The sequence below is a fragment of the Entelurus aequoreus genome, linkage group LG11, assembly GCF_033978785.1.
Source record: "Entelurus aequoreus isolate RoL-2023_Sb linkage group LG11, RoL_Eaeq_v1.1, whole genome shotgun sequence".
Classification (NCBI taxonomy): domain Eukaryota; kingdom Metazoa; phylum Chordata; class Actinopteri; order Syngnathiformes; family Syngnathidae; genus Entelurus; species Entelurus aequoreus.
In genome coordinates this window covers 23,712,117-23,725,989 of record NC_084741.1, presented here as the reverse complement: position 1 = coordinate 23,725,989, position 13,873 = coordinate 23,712,117, and the positions used below count along the sequence as shown (strand labels likewise).

The 13,873-nt window shown below is 36.8% G+C and overlaps 1 protein-coding gene and 1 long non-coding RNA gene across 2 annotated transcripts in view; one reads left to right on the top strand and one right to left on the bottom strand.

The window, feature by feature from the left end:
• Nucleotides 1-2,799, top strand: part of LOC133659888 (uncharacterized) — a 34,207-nt gene extending 31,408 nt beyond the window's left edge. Inside the window, exon 3 of the long non-coding RNA XR_009827739.1 lies at nt 2,377-2,799. This is a non-coding gene — a long non-coding RNA (uncharacterized LOC133659888). The remainder of the gene's footprint in view (nt 1-2,376) is intronic.
• The window catches only part of sostdc1a (sclerostin domain containing 1a), a 137,670-nt gene that overhangs the window by 30,593 nt on the left and 93,204 nt on the right, over nt 1-13,873 (bottom strand). The gene's annotated exons all lie outside the window — the stretch shown is intronic.

Here is a 13,873-nt window from a genome sequence, read left to right as displayed (position 1 = left end):
AATCATCAGGTTGGGTCTTGGGCGCAGTTGGGTGTTCCAACAGGACAATGACCCCAAACACACGTCAAAACTGGTAAAGGAATGGCTAAATCAGGCTAGAATTAAGGTTTTAGAATGGCCTTCCCAAAGTCCTGACTTAAACCCTATTGACAACATGTGGACAATGCTGAAGAAACAAGTCCATGTCAGAAAACCAACAAATTTAGCTGATCGCACCAATTTTGTCAAGACGAGTGGTCAAAAATTTTACCAGAAGCTTGTGGATGGCTATCAAAAGCGCCTTATTGCAGTGAAACTTGCCAAGGGACATGTAACCAAATATTAACATTGCTGTATGTATACTTTTGACCCAGCAGATTTGGTCACATTTTCAGTAGACTCATAATAGATTCATAAAAGAACCAAACTTCATGAATGTTTTTTGTGACAAACAAGTATGCGCTCCAATTACTCTATGAAGAAAAAAATTAGAGTTGTAGGAATTATTGGAAACTCAAGACAGCGATGACATTATGTTATGTGACATTGTGTGTGTGTGTGTGTGTGTGTGTGTGTGTGTGTGTGTGTGTGTGTGTATATATGTATTTGTATATATATATGTATGTATATATATATATATATATATATATATATATATATATATATATATACATATATATATATATATATATATATACATATATATATATATATATATATGTATATGTATATGTATATGTATGTATGTATATCAGAATCAGAAGTACTTTATTAATCCCCGAGGGAAAATAATATGTATAAGTATATGTGTATGTATATATGTACATATATACTGTATGTATATATATATATATATATATATATATATATATATATATATATATATATATATATATATATATATATATATATGTGTATATATATATATATATACATGTGTATATATGAATGTGTATGTGTGTGTATATATATATGCGTATATATATGCATGTATATTTGTATATATATGAAATATTGAAAAAAACATTTTATAAAAATTTGGGGTGGCATGGCGTAGTGAGTAGAGCACCCGTGTCAGAAACCCGAGGGTTGCAGGTTCGCTCCCCGCCTCTTACCATGCCGTTGTGTCCTTGGGCAGGACACTTCACCCTTGCCCCCGGTGCCACTCACACCGGTGAATGAATGTTGAATGAATGATAGGTGGTGGTCGGAGGGGCCGTAGGCGCAAATTGGCAGCCACGCTTCCGTCAGTCTACCCCAGGGCAGCTGTGGCTACGAAAGTAGCTTACCACCACCAGGTGTGAATAAATGATGGGTTTTTAACATGTAAAGCGACTTTGGGTACTTAGAAAAGCGCTATATAAATCCCAGGTATTATTATTATTATTTTATAAATATATTTTATAAAAATTATGAATCGATGTAGATGAATAACAATTGCAATTCAGATGTTAATGTTTTTTTTGTGCACCCCTGGCCACTACTCTCTTGCATGACAAACTGCATTGTGTGTTTACTCTGCTGTTGTTGTCTTGTGATGCAGCTGTCAATGCAAACCTGGGCCACCCGTCCAGGGACCACCAAAAAAGCTGTTTGTTTGGATGAAAATAATTCATGACAGTGATGGGATAAGCCTAAAAAACTGATCTGTTTACTCATTTTTAGGGCCAGGCTGGCCCCGTATAGGATTAGTCTTTTTTCATGCAAAGAATCTGTTTGGAGTTTGTTTTTTTTACTGCAAAATGTGTACAAAATTATAAAAATTCACCTTTTCACACAAAAGTGCCTTTTTCAAATTGAAACTATAATTTTGGTTGTTAGAAAATGTTCTATTTCAACCCACATTAGCAGGATCTCTGTTTCACAAAGAGCTCCACAAAAAAAACATTGATTCTCTGATTTTGCGTCTGAACTCGTCAAATGCAATTTCACGCAGCAGATAATTCAAGAAGGACTACATTTAGTAAGAAATATGCATATTAATTCCAGGTTTTCGCAGGCCACATAAAGTGATGTGGCAGTACAGATCTGGCCCCCGGGGGCATGACTTTGACACAGGTGCTATAAGCAGACTTGTTGTGCATTATGTTACCTCCTTAGAGCAGGCATTCTCAAACTGGCTCCACCTAATGGTATGCCAACAAAAAAAAATCACCTAATTAAATATTCAAACACAGTGTAACTGTTCAAATATTTGCTTGTGCTGGTAAACTACATGGCGGTTAAAAAGAACTACTTTTTTAATACTGCACTGGACTTGCTGTCCTTCAGTTCAGTCTGCTGTGTCCTACTTCCAAACAACATCAGATTCTTGCCAGACAACTCCCTCCCAAATATTTCCTCCATCTCTAAGAGCTCCTGAGGGCCGAATGAATTCCACATTTGTCTCCTCCCAAGCTGTCACTGCTCCATCGGCAGCTGAGGCCCGGCTCGTCGACCAGACTCAGCGGGACGTGGATTCGCTCTGTCTCAGAGTCCCATGGGTGCTTAAACGTCCCGTTCCACCTGAGGCTCCTGCGGCCTGGCCTGGCCCCCGCTTGTGGACGGGTCTACCCCGGTGGTGCTTGTGGTGGACCACATGGAGCGCGCTGAGCTAAAGCCGCTGTCGACGTGTGGCGGTGTCAGGTTCTCCATCACCGCAGAGCTAAAGGTTGTCAGCGGGTCCGCAGAGAGTGACCTGACACAGGCCTTGGTGGTGTAGCGGTTTGCATAGCTGAGACGGGTTAGATTCCTGCACCCAGGGCAGATTTTGGGCGTAGTTCAGGCGGCCCCACTAGGCTGAGGCGACTTGAGGGTTGGAGGTCAAGACCTTTGCCTGACCAAAAGTATGGAAATTGTCTGAATTTGAATTTAGAAATGGATCACTCTAACACAGTGATCCTTAAACTGTGGTACTGTGCTCTATCTAGTGGTACACCAAAGAATCACTTGATTAATTTCCTATATTCAAACACAGTGTTACTGTTCAATCTGTGTAACGTTAACACTGGCCAAAAATAATAAGTATATTTGTTAAATAAAAACCTCTGCCTTGTTTTTAATGAATACTTAGGCCTACTACGCTACTGTATTTTACTGCTGGCCATTATTATTGGACTTGGAGAGCCACGTTTTTTCTGAGGTGGTAAATGGTGCAAAAATGTTTGAGAACCACTGCTCTAACAAAAGGCCCAAAGCATTGTTCCACTACGACCAGCAGAGGGGGCTAATAATTATAAACTGCCTAAATGGGCTGCAGAAGACCAACTCGAGGCTTAAAAGGTCCTGTGTTAATAGGCTGACCATATTCTGAAATCCCAAAAAGAGGACACATATATGCGTGCCAAGGCGGGCAGCACGCCAAGGCCGGGACTAGGTGAAAATTTGCCAATGATACTCAAACTTGCTTTATAAATAATATATTTTTTTAAATAAAGCATTTTTTCTCCTCTGTTGACAGCAGTGTTGGCGTTAGGAATTTTCAAAATGGGGTCCCACAGTAAATTTTTGGGGTCCCACTTTTTTGTAAGTGTTTTGAAAACAAATGACAAATGTATGCATTATCCTGTTATATCTCACATTCTATATTGTGTTTTGGAAAAAGGTTGTCCTAAACGTTACTTAATTCATTATAAAAAAATAATACAAAAGTAAACAAATGTGTATACATATGTAAATGTATTCAGTTATAAACATTCATTCACTTTCTTCTTTCCTTCATGGATCTAAACTTTACCGCTGCTGGTAGTTTTTTCTATGTTTTCATTTAATAAGTTGTAGGTGTATTTATTTCAGTATAAACGTGTAAAAAGTGTTTTGCCTGGGTCATGAAATGATGATAATGGTGTGCCAGGGCATACATACATTTTATATTTAACGCTTAAATCTCTGGAGTCTACATCAACTTCGAATCTATTCCTCATTTCAAAATGTTTTAGTTTTTTTTCTGTTGTTTTTTCTGTTTCTTTGTTTTCTGCCCTTTTTTGTCAAATAAAACTATGTTTTTTATGGCAAACGCACAAAATATGCAAAATCTTCCACCAAAAATATTTTTCAAAGTGGAATTTGATGTGAAGTAATCGGAACCTTTGATAGGTCAATAATTCGTAATAACATTGATTTTGATTCAATATTATGTTTTGAGCAATGACCGTTCGAAAGAAAAAACAACAACTTTGTTTTATTAGTCAACATTGCACCTTTTTCTATATTACATTTCACCTTTAAGCTTTTTTATTTCACTTTTGTTATGTTTTTGTTTATTTTAATAGTATTTTTAGAATGTGCCAGGGGCCTTTAAAACATTAGCTGTGGGCCACAAATGGTAAAAAAAATGTAAAAAAAATGTATAATCTGCGTCCTTTCTGATTTCAATGCGTTAAAAAGACACAAAAAGTGTGTTAACGCCAACACTGGTTGACAGTATAACAAAATAAGTCACACTTATATTCTGTAACATTCACAGTTTTGGAAAAAAAAGTGCAGAGGTAGAAATATTCAAAATAACCTCTTGTATTTAATGTAAACATAAATAATGCCTCAAAACAAGTTAATTAAATTTAAACAAAAAACAGCAGACGAGCTCTCGCCCTGCACAGCTGTTTTGTGCTTTGTAGTGTCCATATGGGCTTGTAGATCTTTATTTGCCACAGATACATACGTTCCTGCTTTGCACACAGTGCATTCTGCTTTCCATGTGTCACGGCCAGGACGAAAACACAAATACTTTTCCAGCAAATCATCCAAGAAGTTGCATTTACATTTCGGCATTTCTTGTTCTCATATCTCCACTCACTAGCTCTCTCGCTCTGTGTCTCTGCCCCTCCCTCACGAATGTTGCTACTTAACCCTGGACGTACATTGAAAATACACGCAACCCTAATTCAAAATGCCGGACATTTGAGGCATTTAAGAAACCCCGCCCGGACACCCCGGACACCCCCGCAAAAGAGGACATGTCCGGGGAAAAGAGGACGTATGGTCAGCCTATGTGTTAATGACTTTCTAACAGTACTTGTTAGCCAACAGGCTACCCCAGAATGATGTTGCAGTTAAAATGTGAGTATTATGTTACTGGCACTGCGTGGTTGACATAGCTACCCGATCCGTCACGCATGCAGAAATAGTCAACCACTTCCGTTCCCTACTGGACGACAGTTTTTCCAAAATAAATATATGTTACTTTTTTTCTTTTAAACAACAGTTTGCCAAAGTATCCACTGATAACCTAAAAATAATGACTAACCGCACTTTGAAAATCAAAATAACTTTTATCCATCCACATCGTCTGTTTTTGAAATCTGAAGCTGCCCTTTTCATATTACAGTGGTTACATTGCCGTGAATAAATAAGCTTGCTGTACACGCTCATAATTGAAGTAGTCCATTTTTTTGTGTAGATTACGTCAGACTAGTGCAGCGTTACAGTGTACATGTAACAAGTGGACAAAGTGCACATCACAGTTCATTAGCATTAAAGCCACACACACACACACACACACACACACACACACACACACACACACACACACACACACACACACACACACACACACACACACACACACACACACACACACACACACACACACACACACACACACACACACACACACACACACACACACGCACACTAGTGTGTTCTCAGTAAGACCTACTAACAGAGTGCCTTTAAACTGTGGCCAACACACTTCCAATCAAAAACTGGTAAAAAATAGAAGAAAATGCAACCTTTTATGCCTAAACGGGCTGCAGGAAAAAAACTGATCTGAAACTTCAACCACTAAGTTTTTATTTTATTATTATTATTATTATATATATATATTTTTTTTCATGGTTGATATCCTGAATATTTGAAAGTACGAATGAGAATTAGTGTTGTTGTACAACCTTTGGAGAATAATGGAATCACCAGATTCGGAGGATGTTCATTCAGTTTATTTTGTAGTAAAAAGTAGATAACAGCCCTGCGATGAGGTAGCGACTTGTCCAGGGTGTACCCCGCCTTCCGCCCGATTGTAGCTGAGATAGGCTCCAGCGCCCCCCGTGACCCCGAAGGGAATAAGCGGTAGAAAATGGATGGATGGAAGTAGATAACAGACATGGCATAAAACTGTAGTCATTTCAAATTGCAACTTTCTGGCTTTGAGAAACGCTAAAAAAGTCAAGAAAATAAATTGTGGCCGTAACAGTTTCATTTTTAAATCAGAGTGAAAAAAAAAAAGAGGAATCAGTCAATTCTGAGGAATTATGGTATCAAAAAAAACACCACAACACACCACTCATACTTTGTTGCACCACCTCTGGCTTTTGTAACAGCAAGTAGTCTCTGAGGCATTTACTTAAGAGTGACAAACAGAACTCTTCCTCAATCTGGCTCCAACTTTCTCTGATTGCTGTTGTCAGATCAGCTTTGCGTCATTGACCATTTTCTTCAATTTCTACCACATATTTTCAATTGGATTGTAATCCGGAAAGGTTTTATACTTTTTGCTCTATGGCAAGATGCACGATCATCTTGAAAATGGATGTCATCCTCCCCAAAAATTCTTTCGACTGAAGGAATAAAAGACATGTTCAAAATGTCAACATAAAGGTGTGCATTTATTGAAGATGTAATTGCCCTGTGCAGCGACATATCATCAATGACTGTGGAGATTTGCATATTTTCTTCAGGCAGTCGTCTTCATAAATGTCATTAACGGCACCATACCAAAGTTCCCAGCATCATCACCTTAAACAATGCATATTTACGATTCATCACTGAATATGACTTTTATCCAGTCATCAATAGTCCACCATTCTGCTTCCTTGGCCTATTGGCATCTTGTTTATTTCTGTTTACAGTAGGTGTTAATGATGGCTTTAGTTGAGCATTTATGTATTTTAATTCTATTTCCTTTAGTCACTTTCTTACAGTCCGACTCCAGTTTCTGCCCATTTGTCCATTTTGTTTTGTATTTTCTGTTTACTGCTTTACATTTTATGTCTTGACACTATGATATTGAAATATATATACCGTATATATATATATATATATATATATATATATATATATATATATATATATATATATATATATATATATATATATATATATATATATATATTTATTTATTTTTTCTTTACAAAATCTAATAACTGAATTAAGTCTGGGGATTCCATTTTTTTTTTTGCCAGGGGTTGTATTTTAATGATATAAATATGACGCTTTGTATCAATAAGTAAATAATAGCATTATTTTAGTAATATTACGCTTTGGATTTTAAATTACATAAAATGTATGTGTTTGTGTGTGTGTGTATATATATATATATATATATATATATATATATATATATATATATATATATATATATATATATATATATATATATATATATATATATATATATATATAAAATAAATAAATAAAATACCATTAAAGTACTTTTTTTTTTTTCATGGTCTCGACCAAAGCCAAAGAAAGAAACCTACATTTCTGTTAGTTTTCTGCCTCTCTCCCAGACAAGTCAGTGAAATAACTATACCGTAGAGACAAATTCTGATCTTTCCCATGAACATGCACCCCCCGCCCCCCTCCACTTTCACCGCGCTCCCTTTAGGCCTCAACGTAGTGACTCACTCATTTTTTTGCAGCAAAAAAACCTCAAAGGCAATGTTGTCATCAGCACCTGCTGAAGTGTGTTGATTTGTGTTGCACAGTACACCACACTATAGTATATTCCACTACACTTCAGTAGCAGTGTTAGGAAAATTACTTTATAAAAGTAATTATTTACAGTTAGTTGTTACTTTCCCAAAAAAGTAATTATTTAATAGATTTTATTAATTACTGGGGAAATATATTAATGCGTTATTTTTGTTTTTAACTTACATACATCTGGTGTATGGAGCTAAGAGATGTTTCATGAGAAAAGAGTGCGTGAGTGTGTGCCCGTGTTGCCAAGTAAAGAGTGACATTAGCGAGGGAGCGCTCATTGGCTATTTTAGTTCAGCATTGGTAGTTTGCGGAATGGAAGGAGATTGTTGACGACAGCACTGAGAAAATGTTTTCACTAATAGTTAATAAAGTGATTGAACTTGTGTGTGTGTGTGTGGGTGGGGGGGGGGGGGTGGGGGGGGGGTCCCTCATTCTCACAGGAATGAGGGAAAAATACAACCTGACCTACTTTACATAAAAGTAAATAATTAGATTACTTGTAGTTAGAGATAAATGCTTTAAAATGTAATATCGGAAATGATCTGTATCGTTTTTTTAATTATCGGTATCAGTATCGTTTTTTTTTTTGTTTTTTTTTATTAAATCAACATAAAAAACACAAGATACACTTACAATTAGTGCACCAACCCAAAAAACCGCCCTCCCCCACTTATTCACACAAAAGGGTTGTTTCTTTCTGTTATCAATATTCTGGTTCCTACTAGGGATGTCCGATAACATCGGCCTGCCGATATTATCGGCCGATAAATGCGTTAAAATGTAATATCGGAAATTATCGGTATCGGTTTTTTTATTATCTGTATCGTTTTGTTGTTGTTTTTTTTGGGGTTTTTTTATTAAATGAACATAAAAAACACAAGATACACTTACAATTAGTGCACCAACCCAAAAAACCTCCCTCCCCCCATTTCTTTCTGTTATCAATATTCTGGTTCCTACATTATATATCAATATATATCAATACAGTCTGCAAGGGATACAGTCTGTAAGCACACATGATTGAGCGTGCTGCTGGTCCACTAATAGTACTAACCTTTAACAGTTAATTTTACTCATTTTCATTAATTACTAGTTTCTATGTAACTGTTTTTATATTGTTTTACTTTCTTTTTTATTCAAGAAAATGTTTTTAATTTAGTTATCTTATTTTATTATTTTTTTTAAAAAGTACCTTATCTTCACCATACATGGTTGTCCAAATTAGGCATAATAATGTGTTAATTCCACAACTGCATATATCGGTTGATATCGTTATCGGTTGATATCGGTATCGGTAATTAAAGAGTTGGACAATATCGAAATATCGGATATCGGCAAAAAGCCATTATCGGACATCCCTAGTTCCTACATTATATATCAATATATATCAATACAGTCTGCAAGGGATACAGTCTGTAAGCACACATGATTGTGTGTGCTGCTGGTCCACTAATAGTACTAACCTTTAACAGTTAATTTTACTCATTTTCATTAATTACTAGTTTCTATGTAACTGTTTTTATATTGTTTTACTTTCTTTTTTATTCAAGAAAATGTTTTGAATTTATTTATCTCATTTTATTTTATTGATTTAAAAAAAGGACCTTATCTTCACCATACCTAATTGTACAAATTAGGCATAATAATGTGTTAATTCCACGACTGTATATATCGGTATCGGTATCGGTTCATATCAGTATCGGTAATTAAGATTTGGACAATATCGGAATATCGGATATCGGCAAAAAGCCATTAACGGACATCCCTACTTGTAATGCCGTTATTATGTAACGCCGTTTTTCCGAACAGTACTGTAAACTACACTACAGTACACTAAACTACACTAGTAAGTACACTACAACACAGTACACAACAGTACAATACAATACACTACACTACACCACACACAACACTACAACTGCACTACAGTACACTACACTACACTAAGTACTCTACAACACACTACACTACAATACACTACACTACATACACTACACCACACACACTACACTACACTACACCCCATTACAGTACACTACACTAAGTACTCTACAACATACTACACTACACTTACTACACTACAACACACTACACAACAGTACACTACAATATACTACACTACACTACAGTACAATAAGTACACTACAACACATTACACAACAGTACACTACATTACATTACACTACAATACACTACACTAAAATACAATACACTACAGTACACAACACTACCCTACAGCACAGTTCATTACACTACACTAAGTACACTACAACACAATACACAACACTACACTATAGTACACAACACTACACTGCAGTACACACCACTACAGTACAATAAGTACACTACAACACAACAAAGTACACTTCATTACACTACACTAAGTACACTACAACATGCTACACTACAATACACAACACTACACTAAACTACACTACAGTACACAACACTACACCGCAGTACACACCACTACAGTACAATAAGTACACTACAACACAGTACACTACACTACAATACACAACACTACATTACAGTACACTACACTACAATACAATACACTACATTATATTACAGTACACACCACTACAGTACACTAAGTACATTCCAGCACACTAAACTACAGTACAATACACTACATTACACTAGACTACAGTAAGTACACAATATTACACTACACTACACTACATTAAACTCCACCCCAATACACAACACTACACTATGTTAAACACACTACAGTACACAACACTACACTACAGTACGAAACACTACACTACAGTACACAACATTACACAACAGTACACTACAGCACACTACACTACACTACGATACAATCAACTACACTAGACAACACTAAGTACACATTACACTACATTACAATACAATACACTACATTACACTAGACTACACAAAGTACACTACAACACATAACACTACAATACACAACACTACACTACATTAAACTCCACTACAGTACATAACACTACACTACTGTACACAACATTACACTACAGCAAATTACACTACACTACAATACAATACGCTTCACTACATTAAACTCCACTGAGCTACACTACATTACACTAGACTACGCCAAGTACACTACAACACATTACACTACAGTACACAACACTACAGTACACAACACTACACTACAGTACACAACACTACAGTACACTAAGTACACACCAGAACACTAAACTACACTACAATACACTACACTACATTACACTAGACTGCAGTAAGTACACGTTACACTACACTACATTAAACTCCACTACAGTACACAACACTACACTATGTTAAACTCCACTACAGTACACAACATTACACTACAATACATTAAACTCCACTACAGTATACAACACAACACTACACTACAGTACACTACAGTACACAACACACTACAGTACACAACGTTACACTACATTAAACACCACTACAGTACACAACACAATATTACACTACAGTACACAACACTACACTACAGTACAGTACATAACATTACACTACAGTACACAACACTACACTACAGTACAGTACATAACATTACACTACAGTACACAACACAACACTACACTACATTCCACCACACTACAGTACAACACACGGCCTCTGTCACTTTGTGCCGCTTTCTTTGAAAGATCATCTCCGGCTTGAAATATGACATTTTGAAAGCTGTCCTCCTGGAAGTGATTTATGATGGCGAATCATTCGCAGCGCTCACTTCCTGTCTCCAGACTCTCTTCTCGTCTGTTTTATGCCGTCACGTCCCAGCGAGATGGACGCCTGTAGAATGTAGTGCAACGGTCGAGTTGGTCTTGTTCGCACATGTGCTTCACTGCGGGATGTTCCGTACCATTTCATCGTCCTTATTCTTATTTTTTTTAAAGCTTTTATTCAAGCACAAACTCACTTTGTTTGAGTCTCTTTATTACACCTGCACTATCTTACCAGAGCCATAAAAGACCCGGATGATGTTCACTTTTGATTGACATAGAGGGTCAAAACATTAGAAACAGTTCCTAGTATGACGACTTGCTGTAAAAAAACAAAAAAAAACAAAAATCAGTAGATTTTACGGTGAAAACCAGGCAGCTGTAAAACATACAGTGGTTTTTACACCAGAATAATGTAAATGGAAAAATTGTACCACAGTTCAGTCCAGTTTTTTACCGTAAAAGCTACTGTTGTTTACATTGAATTACCGTAAATGGAAAACATTTTATTTTTTATTTTCAAAGTAAAATTCCAGTGACTGAGCTGCTAGAATTCTACTGTAAAAAAAACACTTTGTTACAGTGCACTGCAAAGTACAACCCCAATAATTCCCATATTGTTACATCATTTAAACGTACATTACTATAGTATTAATCAACAATTTTGAAGAAGTCTCATAGAGTAGTGGAAGTGTGTTGTCCAAAATCTAGCCTTCCCAGCAAGCACAAGACATTAAAACATTGTTGAGAACTTGTTGAATTAGGTCCTGGCGTTGAGCAACTCAAACCTAACGTTGAAAAAACATGCTTTTTGATTACGTTTAATCAATGTTGGGTTTAGACGTTGATTTGACTGTTGAAATGTGGTAATTTTGCAACCAATTTTCTACAACACGAATACAACGTCGAAACAACATGCTTTTTGACAACGTTTATTCAATATCAGGTTGAGACATTAATTTGACCATTGAAATTTGGTAATTTCCCAATAAACGTTGTATCAATGTTCTTAATGCTGGATTGAAAAATTTTAAAAAGTGCTTTTCTACATTATGTGTGTCTGTAGCTTTAAAGGCCTACTAAAACCCACTACTACCGACCACGTAGTCTGATAGTTTATATATCAATGATGAAATCTTAACATTGCAACACATGCCAATACGGCCGGGTTAACTTATAAAGTGCAATTTTAAATTTCCCGCTATACTTCCGGTTGAAAACGTCTATATATGATGACGTATGCGCGTGACGTCAATCATGGAAACGGAAGTATTGGTACCCCATTGAATCCAATACAAAAAAGCTCTGTTTTCATCTCAAAATTCCACAGTATTCTGGACATCTGTGTTGGTGAATCTTTTGCAATTTGTTTAATGAACAATGAAGACTGCAAAGAAGAAAGTTGTAGGTGGGATTAGTGTATTAGCGGCTGGCTGTAGCAACACAACCAGGAGGACTTTAACTTGGATAGCAGACGCGCTAGCCAATGCTAGCCGCCGACCGCACGGATGATCGGGTGAAGTCCTTCGTCCTTCCGTCGATCGCTGGAACGCAGGTGAGCACGGGTGTTGATGAACAGATGAGGGCTGGCTGGTGTAGGTGGAGCGCTAATGTTTTTATCATAGCTCTGTGAGGTCCCGTTGCTAAGTTAGCTTCAATGGCGTCGTTAGCAACAGCATTGTTAAGCTTCGCCAAGTTGGGAATTATTAACCGTGTAGTTACATGTCCATGGTTTAATAGTATTGTTGATCTTCTGTCTATCCTTCCAGTCAGGGATTTATTTATTTTGTTTCTATCTGCATTTGAGCCCGATGCTATCACGTTAGCTCAAAAGCTAAAGAGCTTTGCCGATGTATTGTCGTGGAGATAAAAGTCACTGTGAATGTCCATTTCGCATTCTCGACTCTCATTTTCAAGAGGATATAGTATCCGAGGTGGTTTAAAATACAAATCCGTTATCCACAATAGGAAAAGGAGAAAGTGTGGAATCCAATGAACCCTTGTACCTAAGTTACGGTCAGAGCGAAAAAAGATACGTCCTGCACTGCACTGTAGCCCTTCACTCTCACTTTCCTCATCCACGAATCTTTCATCCTCGCTCAAATTAATGGGGTAATCGTCGCTTTCTCGGTCCGAATCTCTCTCGCTGCATTGTAAACAATGGGAAAATGTGAGGAGTCCTTCCTCCGGTGACGTCACGCTACTTCCGGTATAGGCAAGGCTTTTTTTTATCAGCGACCAAAAGTTGCGACCTTTATCGTCGTTGTTCTCTACTAAATCCTTTCAGCAAAAATATGGCAATATTGCGAAATGATCAAGTATGACACATAGAATAGATCTGCTATCCCCGTTTAAATAAAAAAAAATCATTTCAGTAGGCCTTTAATGCTATTGAGCTATGTTTGTCTCTCTGAGTGTGTATTCAAGAAGCTCTGTTGTGCACTTAATGCACTTTTTACATAAATGTAATCGCCCTGAGAAGGGAGATGATTGAGTAT